At 46.3% G+C, this 12355-nt stretch overlaps 1 protein-coding gene across 11 annotated transcripts in view; it reads left to right on the top strand.

The window, feature by feature from the left end:
* The first annotated feature begins 259 nt into the window (after window positions 1–259).
* Window positions 260–12355, top strand: part of LOC135216331 (serine/arginine-rich splicing factor 7-like) — a 78418-nt gene continuing 66322 nt past the window's right edge. For all 11 annotated transcript variants that reach the window (XM_064251523.1, XM_064251533.1, XM_064251531.1 and 8 more), the window contains exon 1: window positions 260–416. The gene's annotated coding sequence lies outside the window, so the exon portion shown is untranslated. The remainder of the gene's footprint in view (window positions 417–12355) is intronic.

Genomic DNA, 12355 nt, shown 5'->3' with positions numbered 1-12355 from the left:
AACGCGTTCCATATCATGACATTGACTCTTTTCGCAAAATATAAAGAATTAAGAACAACGGCGGAGTGTCACACAAACATTTCAATGATATTCAAGCGACATCACGGGCTAGACTTCGTCGGGGACCCAGAAAGCGCGAAGCGACATTCGAAAACGATATCATTTTCAAATATCCAGCGTTAATACGAGGGAAAAGCGTATGGAAATCAAATTGAAATATTGATTATAAATATAAATGAGGTTTGTTTTGTTTAAAGCGAGGAGATCGGTTTTTTAACGGGTTTTGAATTGGGGAAATTGAACGAAGTGGCAACTCTCCCGCTAGAGACGTTCCACTCGTCAGTCAGGCACAGACAGACACTGCCCTAACACCAACCTCGGCCGTCGCCAATATTGATTTCATCTGTCGTTTATAGGTAACCGCCGCGCTATTTATCTCTTTTAATCTTCCGCCTACGTAGCTAGTGAATAATTTTATAGTTTTAAGTTCATAGACGTCTTCGGGAAGGAAGAATTTGTCTTTAAATGACGTAAAATATGAGCCGACACTTGAGTGGGCGCCTCACTACACCTAGTGGTGGTCTCTCGCTCGAGTGCCACGAGTTTGTTTTGGTTTCGTGTTTAGGTTTTATTTACCCTGGTATGTCTATGTCTACCGCTAATGATGCAATGTGCCTTTTCTAAAGCATCATTTGGAACCATATACGGCTAATTTTGAAGACGAATTCGGGTTCAAAAATGATTTTTTGCCAGCCGCCTCTGGTTCGACCTCAGACGGCGGCCGTGGTATTTACTACCCGATGTTATTGTTTATGTTTATCATATTTCCAGAATTTTTGTCAGACTTTTCATCCCCCAAGGACGGATGCTGACCAAGGCGGCCTTTTTTAGGCACGTTAGTCGGTATTTACTTGGAGACGCTGTATAGATTGTCTACGGTTAGCCTAGGCTTGATAAGCCAAAGGAGACTTCGGTCTCCGATTCGATACGGTAGTTAACCAAATCCTCTTAAACCACGTAATAACTAATAACTGATATAAAGCATTTTTTCCAGGTTTTTCTAGATGCACGGACAAGTCCGCTGGACCCATATTCAATGTCCAGATTGTCGATGCAGAGTCGTTGTACCCGACCTGACAAGCTTTTCTATCTCCCCTGAGCGCTCTTAACTTTTCTAGGTCCATAGAATAGTAATATTGATCGGAAAGAAACTTAAAAACTTGAAACTGTATTTCTAGACAATAACTCCGCCGCACGGATTGCAAGGAATGGTCCCGCTAAACGACAGCCACTGGGGATTGGGGCGTCAAATGTAGCTATTTTGCCCTGTTTAGCACTGGCCCCTAGGTTTTAATTACAGTCGACCCCCTAAAAAGTAGCGGAGGTAGATCTGGGGTACTTATCCGCGGCGGCCTAGACTATGGCATTTGCGGTTTTTCTATGGAGTTTTACCTACTGAACAAGAATTTTAAGTAATATTTACGAACTGGATATTGGTACGGCAGCCGTACCCCGATCTCGGTAGATATTGGTACGGCAGTGAATTGCGTATGCGCGAACCCTTGTTTACCGCCTCACGCATATCCAAAGACTATATACTGAAGTGTATACACAGTCTTTGGGCATATCAGTGACAGCAAGAAAAATGATGACGGAACAGCATGAACCGCGGAATAATACATTAGTTTTCGCCGAAAAACAGATTGTTTTTTAGGCTTTAACGAGCTGACAAAAAAGCCATAGACATCTATGAAGACTCAAACTTTCAAAATTGGTTAATTCATGATATACGTAGGTCACGAACGATCGAATTGGCCCTGAAAAGAATTCCGAAGAGGAGATTTCAAAGAGGATTATATATAAATATATACACTACCATCGTACCTTTGGTGACTTTCTCGGCCCTTTATTCTGCCCGACATCGACAGTTTGCAAGGGCCGTTATACACTTTACAATATTCTTTTAATTCACTTCATTGGGTATATTGCAGCTGTCGGAGAAGACGATAGAATTTACCAGGTAGTGAAATGGCAATGTTAAACCAAATTTTAGCATTATTCTATTAAAATCGGGATAGTGTTGTTTTTGTAGTACAAAAACGACAAAATTCACAAAAGCTAAACAAACAAAAAAAAGGGGGGAGGGACATTTTGCTAACTGAAAAAACAGGGACAGAAGTTCAAAAAGCGTGACTGTCCCACCTAAAAGCCGAACTCTGGTTTACATAATACAGTATGATTAGCAAACTGGTAAACGGATACAGCTAACTGCCGTATCTACAGCAAGTCAAGAGCGCAAATACGGCACCAATGACGAGAATCTGCCGTACCCTTACTGCACTATATTATTATTTGTACGGCAGGAAGTCCTGAAATTGACGCATGCGCAATTCACTGCCGTACCAATATCTACCGCGATCGGGATACGGCTGCCGTACCTATATCCTGTGCCTAATATTTATTCGGACGACTGTAATTAACCCCCCAGGGCCAGTACTAAACACGGCGAAATACATTGGCCGGCCCCCAATCCCTAGTGGATGTCGTATCCGCGGTTACGTTCCTTGCAGTCTGTGCGGACTGCTTCTGTAGAAATACCATAGTGGCAAATGCTTGATAAGCAACCCAAATTTAATAGGAAACTGTCGTTTAGAAAGAAATATCTGACTCGCAGTTATTACCTAGATATACCCTTGAAACGACTATTGCACTCAAGTTGGTTCGATAACTAACATTTAACTTGATAAATGCTTGCCGTGTTTAGTATAACTCTTGGGATGAATCCTGTTGGGGGTTAATGCCGTCAGTGCACCTCATTTGCAGTGTCCCTTCAGCCTATATCTGCGACTCCTTTCATTCGTTTTACTTTACCTCTTTTCATATTCTTGTTCTTCCATCTTACTGGCTACCCTCTCCTAACAATTGACTCTAATGACACTGCTTTGAGGTTTTCCTCCTCTTACGCCTTCAAAACTACTTTACTGTCAATTTCTGTTTCAGCGCTGAATGGCCTTAGCTGCCCCAGTGCTTGGCGTAATGCCAAAATCTCTATAAATCAAATCAATAAAAATCAATTGGGACAAACGTATAACATGAAACAGTGCAGTTAACCCTCTTACCGCCGATTGGACGTATTAAACGTCGAGTCAAAATGTCTCCCGTATGCCGATTGGACGTATCATACGTCGGCTCAAAAAAGTTTTTTTTAAAAATTCGCGGAAAAATACTTATAGGCCTACCAGCCGAAAACTTTTGTATCACGCGCCTTGGGGGATGCTGGGAGTTCACGGATCAAGGCGTTGTTTGTTTACAATCGCTACGCAGGCGCGCAAGCGCGAATTTCTTTCTTATCGCACTAAAAAGTATCAGTGACACATCTCGGAAATTATTTCGTCACTTTGACATAATTATTGCACCATTTTAAATTATCCTTTACATGAAAGTATTATATATGAAAATGTGCGCAATTTCATGCACAATACAACTAAAAAATACTCATGATTGATCGATTTTATCAATTTTGAAATATTTTCATATAAATAACGATAAGTGCAAAAATTTCAACCTTCGGTCAACTTTGACTCTACAGAAATGGTCGAGAAACGCAATTGTAAGCTAAAATTCTTATATATTATCGTAATATTCAATCATTTGCCTTCATTTTGCAACAAATTGGACGTCTCTAGCACAATATTTCGATTTATGGTGAATTTATGAAAAAACTTTTTCCTTACGTTCGTGCGATAACTCTTCCGATAAATTTTTTCTGGCGAGTTGTCCTAATGTTTTGTCATCCCTTTTAAATTTGCCGTTACATAAAGTTTTATATATGGAAATGTGCGCAATTTCATGCACAATACAACAAAAGACAACCCATGGTTGTAGCTTTTATCAGTTTTGAAATATTTTCATATAAATAACGTTAAGTGCAAAAATTTCAACTTTCGGTCAGCTTTGACTCTACCGAAAATGGCGGTCGAAAAACGCAATTGTAAGCTAAAACTCTTATATTCTAGTAATATTCAATCATTTACCTTCATTTTGCAACGACTTGGAAGTCTCTAGCACAATATTTTGATTTATGGTGAATTTATGAAAAAAAAAAATTACGTTCGCACGGGTAACTCTTCCGAAAAAATCAGAATTTTTTGTGCGATTGTCGAAATGTTTGCACCATTTAAAATTAGCTGTTTCATAAAGTTTTATATATGAAAATGTGCGCAATTTCATGTAGAATACAACTAAAAATGATTGAAGGTTGTAGCTTTCTCTTTTTTCGAAATATTTTGCATATAAATCACGATAATAGAAAAAAAACCACGTTCGGTCAAATTTGACTCTACCGAAATAGTTGAAAAACGCAATTGTAAGCTAAAAACTCTTACGGCCTAGTAATATTCCGTCATGTTTCTTCATTTTGAAACAAATTTGAAGTCTCTAAAACAATATTGTGATTTATGGTGAATTTTTGAAAAATATATTTTACCTTCACTCCGCGCGCCGATTCGCGGCCGCAAGTCTCCGAAATACGTACATGGCATTATCCTAACATTTGCTCCTTTTCATATTAGCCTTTTTATAGAGTTTCATATATCAAAATGTGCGCAAATTCATGAAGAATACAATAAAAATAATTGAAGGTTGTAGCTTTTTCCATCTTCGAAATATGTGCATATGAAAAAAATATATATATTAAAATTTCGACATTCGGTCAAATTTAACTCGTCCGAAATGGTCGAAATCTGCAATTCTAATCTAAAAATCTTACAGTATCGTAATATTCAATCATTTGTCTTAATTTTGAAACAATTGGAAGTCTCTAGAACATTATTTAGAATTACGGTGAATTTTTGAAAAAAATATTTTTTTGCGTCCGCAGGGCGTTACGAATTCGTACATCATTTTGTGATAAATATTTTTCCGGTGTTACTTTTATTGTTTTACAATGTATTATATATCAAAATGATCGCAATTTAGTGTACAATACAACGCAAAAAAAAGTAACTGGTTAGCTTTGACCGTTTTCTGCACAGCGTGATTTTGAATACAATTATGTATGAATTTTTTTTTTTTCGTCTACCATATATCGCATTATTTACATATGATAATGATATTATTTTTCATTTCTGATGGTTGCATTCTAAACTTCAGGCAATGACAAAAAGGAGCCAAAAATGAACTCTTAATCTTCAAAAGTACGCGCGCTGTAATTTTTTGAAAAAATTATTTTTTCACTTCCGCGCTCACTCCAAACCAGGCCCGGCATACGGGAGACGTTTTGATTTTTAGGGCTCCGGCTTAAGAGGGTTAATACCATAAATATAAAAGAAAGTACTGGCATCAAAGAAAACGGTAAATGTTTCTGACAGTGACTCCAGTCCTTGGTAGGAGTTTCAACTTTTATCAAAGAAGCCCTAACCTTGGCCTTCCCTTAGGGGGGTTAACTTAACCCCTTTGCCACCGGCCTGCTGCATTGCTTGCAAATACCGCATGCAGAGCCCCCCTGTCGAACCGCGAGTATCAATCATTACTTTCTCCCAGTAAATTTTATGTTATTTATATTTTTCCTTTATAGTAAACCCAAAAAACTGCACGGTACAGGGGTGGACCATGTACGATCAATGTGTACAACCCCAAGAAAAGTACATTATAACGCGTCCTGACACCGGAGTAGAGGTCTTTAGCTCCGTTTCTCTTCAACAACAAGTCGCGTCTGATGCCCATCTCCGATGTCAGGACGCGTTATAATGTACTTTTTTGGGGGTTGTACACATTGATCGTACATGGTCCACCCCTGTACCATGCGGTTTTTTACCCTATTCTTATGTGAAAACATTGTGTGTACAGATATCAATGAATATTTTTTATCCAATTGTCAAAAAATTACAAAAAATATAGTAAGAATATCGGAAAAAATAGGAATATTTAGTGGAAAAAGTAATTGCAGAAGTAGGAACTATTATAAAGTAGTAGAAATAGTAGTAAAGTAATAGAAATAAAGTAGCAGAAAAAGTAGTAAAGAATAGTAGTAAAATAGTTGTAGTGGTAATAGCAGTACTAGTTTCCTTACTGAAACAGTTATTCCTAGTTTCATACAGAAACAGCGTATACATCAATGAATGTTTACGACACTGGTAATAATAATAAAACAGTAATAATAGTAATAATAATAATGATAATAAAAGCAACAGCATCTCGTGTCCAATACGCATATACATATGGGGCAGTTTATTCACCCCTATTATCATCAGCAAGCTATAAAAAACACATCTCATCACGAGTAACAGGCCTCCATAGAAGTCCTTTCACCTTACGCTTTCCTGTTGAAATGAAACGTGACTAACTCTGCCCGAGCATTCACCCATTCACACAATTTGTCAATTACATCACCACAAAAAAGGAAAAAAAAAAATTGCATCACGTAAGCAGGTGAAATCTGGTGTGTAAGCAGGAATCCCATTGCCACCCTCCGTGAATCAGGGGGGGCTGGGTCTGGGCGCAAGTCACAAGATGGATCAGTTATGAACCGCCAGCCTTCATCGACAAGAGGTTCAATGTCTTCCAAACACTCGTCACTGTCAACCTCTAAGAAATTATCACTATAATCATCATCTGATAGATTTGGCAGGTACTCAGACCCTGAAACACTATCATCTGACATGATACTGAAAAAAAAAAACCATATAAAATAACTGCAATCAAAAGGGAAAAAGGCTTAGAATTCAAATCTACATGGATTATGGACAAAATCGTAATCATCCTTCTCAGATAATAGCCTGAGGCGCACTGGCATATGTTGCCCAGTACCCCTCCTAATATACCATATGAAAATGACGTCACGACGTCCATCAGACGCTCATTGGTTAGAATGATTAGTGGGTGGAGCTTCAGCACCTCTCTCGTACACAATACTATGTCTAGAAATCATCCAAGCTGAAGAAAACACTTTGCTTTTCGAGGAGGGATGAAAGACGTACACGCGTACGTCCCGGTCTTTTATTACTGTACCGTAAAAGACGTACATGCATACGTCCCAGTGCTGAAGGGGTTAATGCCATCAGTGGACCTCATGTGGTGCACTGTAGGCATTACTTAAGGTTCTTTGCAGCGTGCTATCAGCCCCCTATCTGCAACCCTTTTGTTCCTTTTACTGTACCTCCTCTCATTTTCTCTCATCTTTCCAACCTCTCCTAACAATTTATTCATAGTGCAACTGTGAGGTATTCCTCCTGTCACACCTTTCAAACCTTTTGCTGTCAATTTCCATTTCAGCGCTGAGTGACCTCACAGGTCCCAATGCCTGGCCTTTGGCCTAATTTTTATATTCAACTTGACTAACCTTGGCCCATTTGCTCATTGATAACCGCAACTGACGTCATTGATCTTGTGGTTTAGCAGCGCCAAGTTTGGAGAAGTGAAAAGAAAGGTAGGCTGCCTGCAGCATGGCATGCAACAATCTTGATTTCAATGCAAAATCGCTTCATAATTTCAAGCTTGCCATATCAGGTGAGTTCAATATTATGATTCCTTATTTGTTCTGATACGTAATACAAACCATCGGTCCTTTTACAATAGGAAGGTAACTAGCGGCAGCTGGAACGGTTGTAAGCTTTGAACAAGGGAGTTCGGTAGTTAATTGCTTGTCCGACAGTGCACGCGCAGCGCGACTGGGAGGTGAAGAACCACTTTTGCTTTAAGCCGTGTGTGTGGAGGACATGTTCACCATCGTTCTCTGCCCGCTTCATTGTCGTATGCTTTGGTTTTGTGAATATTCTTCAACTTGATTTGTCAGTGTTTGAAAGTGAAAGTTGTAAGTGTGATACTGTCTTTTTCATTTTTTTCATTACATTGATTATGGATCAACGATCAGTGGAGCTATCCCCACGCCCCCCCATCAACCGTAGAGTGTGCCTGGGGGTGGAGGGCCGCAAGTGTGGGGTTTTCCGCTCCTTTCCAGAGATTGATCCACATGCCCTTTGTGCTCGGTGTCGAGGGCGAGAATGCTCTCGGGCCGAGCCGTACAATATGTGTATGTATTGGTCGGAGGTGCAGTGGGTGCTGTGTGAGGGTAGGAAGAAGCGCAGACATGCCAAGGAGTTGTCGGAAAGCTCTCCAGCTACTCCTTTGGTTACTGACACTTCATCTTCATTCCTGCCCCCGGCTCAGCTCCCGTGTATGGCACCTTCCCCTTCGGGGGGGCTAGGGGAGGTTTCGAGGTCCTTCTCATCGCCCGATCCGTCGAGTTTAGAGGAGGGCACTTGTTACCCTGACGTGCAATTGTATTCGGGGTCTTAAATTTGCTTGGGGTGGGGCTTTCCCCACCCCCCCTCCCCAGCAAATGGAAACCCCTCTTAATCACCCGACTGTCGCTTCCTCAGGTGCTTCTGCTGCGGGGGACAACCTTGGCCAGGTGTGGGTGTCGCTGGGACTTCAGGGTACGCCGAGTGTCCAGGGGCTGCTCCAGCATCTGGCGGCTGCTGTGCCGGTCACCCATGGAGCAGTGACCACCACTACCACCACGATCTCGACTCCAGGTGGTTTACACCTCCTCACCTGGTTTACACCCCTCACGTGATGTCTGTGACACCTACGGCCGCCGCGCAGGGCTTGTTCGCAGCCGTACCGAGGAGGGGCGTGCCTCCACCTCCTGGGTTCGTCATGCTGCCCGCCCGGGACTTCCGATGCCCGAAGAGCTCGCCCCTGGACCTGCCGCCGGTACCTAGGATGTCGCTGGCTGCTGCCCCGTCTCCTGGAGTACCTTCCCTGTCTGTCGTACCTGCTGTTCCTGTTGTTCCTGCTGTTCCTGCACCTGCCGACGTCGTTCCAGTCTGTGGTGTTGCGGCCCCAGTCGCTGGTCCTTCCGGACAGGTGCAGCCGGGCCCTGTTGCTTCGTCAACAGCAGCCCCGGCTCCATCCTGGATGGAGGACTTGACGTCTGTCCTGAGGGAGCTGACGAAGAAGAAGAGGAGGAGGAGGAGGGTGTCGTCGTCATCTTCTTCGTCGCCTGCCGCCGCCTCTTCCCCTTTGACTTCCAAGGCTTCCAAGCCAAGGAAGAAGAAGGCTGCCTCCTCCCCCCCTAGAAGGCTCCTTTGGGAACTTCTAAGGGCCCGTCCCACTCCGGTGGGATGGGGGATCCTTCCGCTGGTCCTCCTACTCCTTCGGGAGCAGGGCCCGTCTCTCCTTCCGCAAGGAAGAAGAAGACGGGGACCAGAGGGGTACCGGCTAACACCGGTACTTCCTCGCCTGGTGCTAGGGGCGCTGCTGCTACACCTGGTTCCGGCTCGGCCTCTCGTTCGCGAGAGGTACCGAGTGTACGGTCGCCCACGGGCAGCTGTGCAGCCAAGGCCTACGATAGCCACCGCTGGTTGGCAATCGCCTGCAGCCCCCCAAGCACACTGGTTCTGCTAGTGAGCGAGAAGGGAGCGTCAGGTCTGCCTCTCCTGTACCTTTAACTTCCTCGGGTTACGCTGGGAAGGGCGAGGCTACAAGGGGCGTGCCCCACATGATCCCACCACGACGCTCTGCGTGCCAGGCACGGTCTTAGGATCAACCAGGTCGTACTCGCAAGTGGTAGGAAGAGCCCGAGAGGGGTCTGTCGCTGTTCCTCCTCCTGAACGAGAGGGTCTTGGGAGTCGTTCTTGTTGGAGGGGCTTGACGGTCCTACTCCTCAAGATGCGGTCACTCCCGAGATCCAGAGGAACTTTGCAGAGGCCATTGTGCTGATTCGTCAGCACGACGACCTCGAGGAAAGATCGCCGCTCCCACCTTCTGAGCCCACGTCCCGGCTCAAGTCGTTCTGGGGTCCCAAAAAAGGAACCCAGACCGACGTTGGGTCTGCCGTGATCGCAGCTGGCCGACTCGGTGCTAGACCAGGTGGACTCACTCGTCTCCGGACAGGAGAGTTCGCTCAGGTCTGGTAGGTCGTCCAAGCTACTTCCTCCTCCTCTACTGCGACAGAGAAGATTCTACCCTGGAGCTAGCCAGGCTAACTCCGGGAGTGTCTCTGCAGCAGCTCCTGTCGGAGAACCTTTGGTTCTCGCAGCAGGAGGCACTAGCCCTGGAATCCACCGCCATGGCGGCTTTCCAGGCAGTCTCCTGGCTGGACATGTGGTCCCTCACAGTGTCCAAGGTCGCAGCCACCTCCGGGAATATTACTCCTGAAGGGGACTTGGCTTTCAGGAGACTTTGCCAGTCTGGAGGTAGGGCCATTTCCTACCTCGCCCACCAGACGGCAAACCTGTGGGCCAACCTGGTACTGAGGCGTAGGGACGCAGTCCTTACCCGAGTGTCCAGGGCGGCTGGCGTGAGGCGACATTGGGACTACGAAACAGACCTGTATGGAGTTTCTCCTCTCTCTTCCCTGGAGAGACAGTGGACGCTGCGGTGGAAAGACGTCGCACTGATGACAGTGATCGTCTGGTACACCAGGCAGTTTCGAAGGCTTCGGGGCAGCCTCGATCAACTGCGGCCAAGCCTAAGAGTTTGGCTAGCGCTTCCTCGGCTGCTAAGACGGTTGCCTCGTCTAAGCCCCGAGGAAAAAGACTGCCTCCGACTTCTGCCAGGGGAGGTCGCCATCTGCCCCCCTCCCAGCCCTCGAGGAGGGCGGGGAAGAAGTCGAAGAGAGGCAGGAAACGCTAGGGACGGCGTTCCCCCTCACCTGCTGCTGGTTGCCTGGCGAGCCATTGGGCAACATGGCAGCGCTACGGTGTTGAGACCTGGATAGTAGACGTCCTTCGGGAGGGATATCTACTACCCTTTGAATCTTGGCCACCCTCACCTCCAACCCGGTCCATCTTCAGACCTACGTTTCTGGAACATCAAAGGATGTAGCACTTCAACAGGAGACCAATACCATGCTGAGCAAAGGAGCTGTGGAGATCGTCAGGGATCAGTCGCCGGGCTTCTACAGCCGCCTTTTCTTGGTGGAAAAGTCTACGGGGGGCTGGCGCCCAGTGATAGATCTCTCTCCCCTGAACTGATTCATTTGCCAGTCTCGGTTCACGATGGAGACGGCACGTTCCGTGCTCGACTCCATCAGGGAGAACGATTTCATGCTTTCAGTGAATTTGAAGGACGCGTATTTCCAGGTACCCTTCCATCAATCCTCCAGGAAGTACCTCCGCTTCATCCTCTACACGGTGTACCAATTCAGGGCACTTTGCTTCGGTCTCTCAACCGCCCCACAGGTGTTCACGCTGGTGTCTGCTTGGGCCCACTCGTCCGGGATACGTCTTCTGAGGTATCTCGACGACTGGTTAGCCCTGGAGCTCCCGCTCACAGTTGCTACGGGACAGGGACAGGGATCAGCTTCTTGAATTCTGCCACGATCTGGGGATCGTGGTGAACTTCGAAAAGTCCGATCTCGAACCCAAGCAGAGGATGAAGTATCTGGGTATGCTGATTGACACGGTAGCAGGGCGAGTCTTCCCAGCAGATTCAGGGAGGCAGCCGACCGGTTACTGTCAACAGGAACAGTCAGCTCAGTAATGGCAGGTCGTGATCGGCCAACTGTCGTCACTTGAGAAGTTAGTCCCTCACGGGCATCTTCACCTGCGGTCTCTTTAGTGGAGACTAAAGAAGAGTTGGTCACAGGCAGAGGATCCTCCGTACTTCCCCGTGTCCCTCACGGAGGAGGTGAGGCAGGACCTAGCGTAGTGGCTGGACGACAGGAACCTCTTAAGAGGAGTGCCTCTCCGCACCCCCCCCCCCCCCCCCCCCCCCCCCCCCTCCACCGGAGATGTTGCTGTTCTCAGACGCATCCACCGAGGGATGGGGCGCACACCTGGAGGAGTTGCTGACTGCAGGGAGTGTGGGACCAACATGACAAGCACCTTCACATCACTGTTCTGGAGCTCAAGGCAGCGTTCCTCGCTCTCCAAGAGTTCCGGGACTGCTTGATGGGACGCTCGGTGGTGTTGATGTGCGACAACACCACAGTAGTGGCATACGTCAACAAACGGGGGCCTAGTGTCCCTCCCGTTGCACCAGTTGATGCTGCAGGTGCATGAGTGGGCCGTGGCTCACTCGGTAGAGCTGTCAGCCCGCTACATTCCAGGCAAGAGGAATGTAGCGGCAGAAAAGCTCAGCCGTCGGGATCAGGTGATATAATCCGAATAGTCCCTACACCAGGACGTGGCGAAAAGGGTCTTCAGCCTGTGGGGGCGTCCAGTAGTGGATCTGTTTGCCCCCCGGCACAACAGAAAACTCCAGGTTTTCTTTTCAGCTGTGCTGGACCCATGGGCAGCTGCAGAGGATGCTCTCACACCCGTAGGACAACCTCTTCGCCTACGCCTTCCCCCCGTTCAGCCTGATTCACAAGGTGATCAGCCGAGTGCTGGCCACCCCGAATCTCAGG

This window comes from Macrobrachium nipponense, chromosome 6 (genome assembly GCF_015104395.2).
Source record: "Macrobrachium nipponense isolate FS-2020 chromosome 6, ASM1510439v2, whole genome shotgun sequence".
Classification (NCBI taxonomy): domain Eukaryota; kingdom Metazoa; phylum Arthropoda; class Malacostraca; order Decapoda; family Palaemonidae; genus Macrobrachium; species Macrobrachium nipponense.
This window is presented reverse-complemented; position numbering and strand designations above follow the sequence as displayed.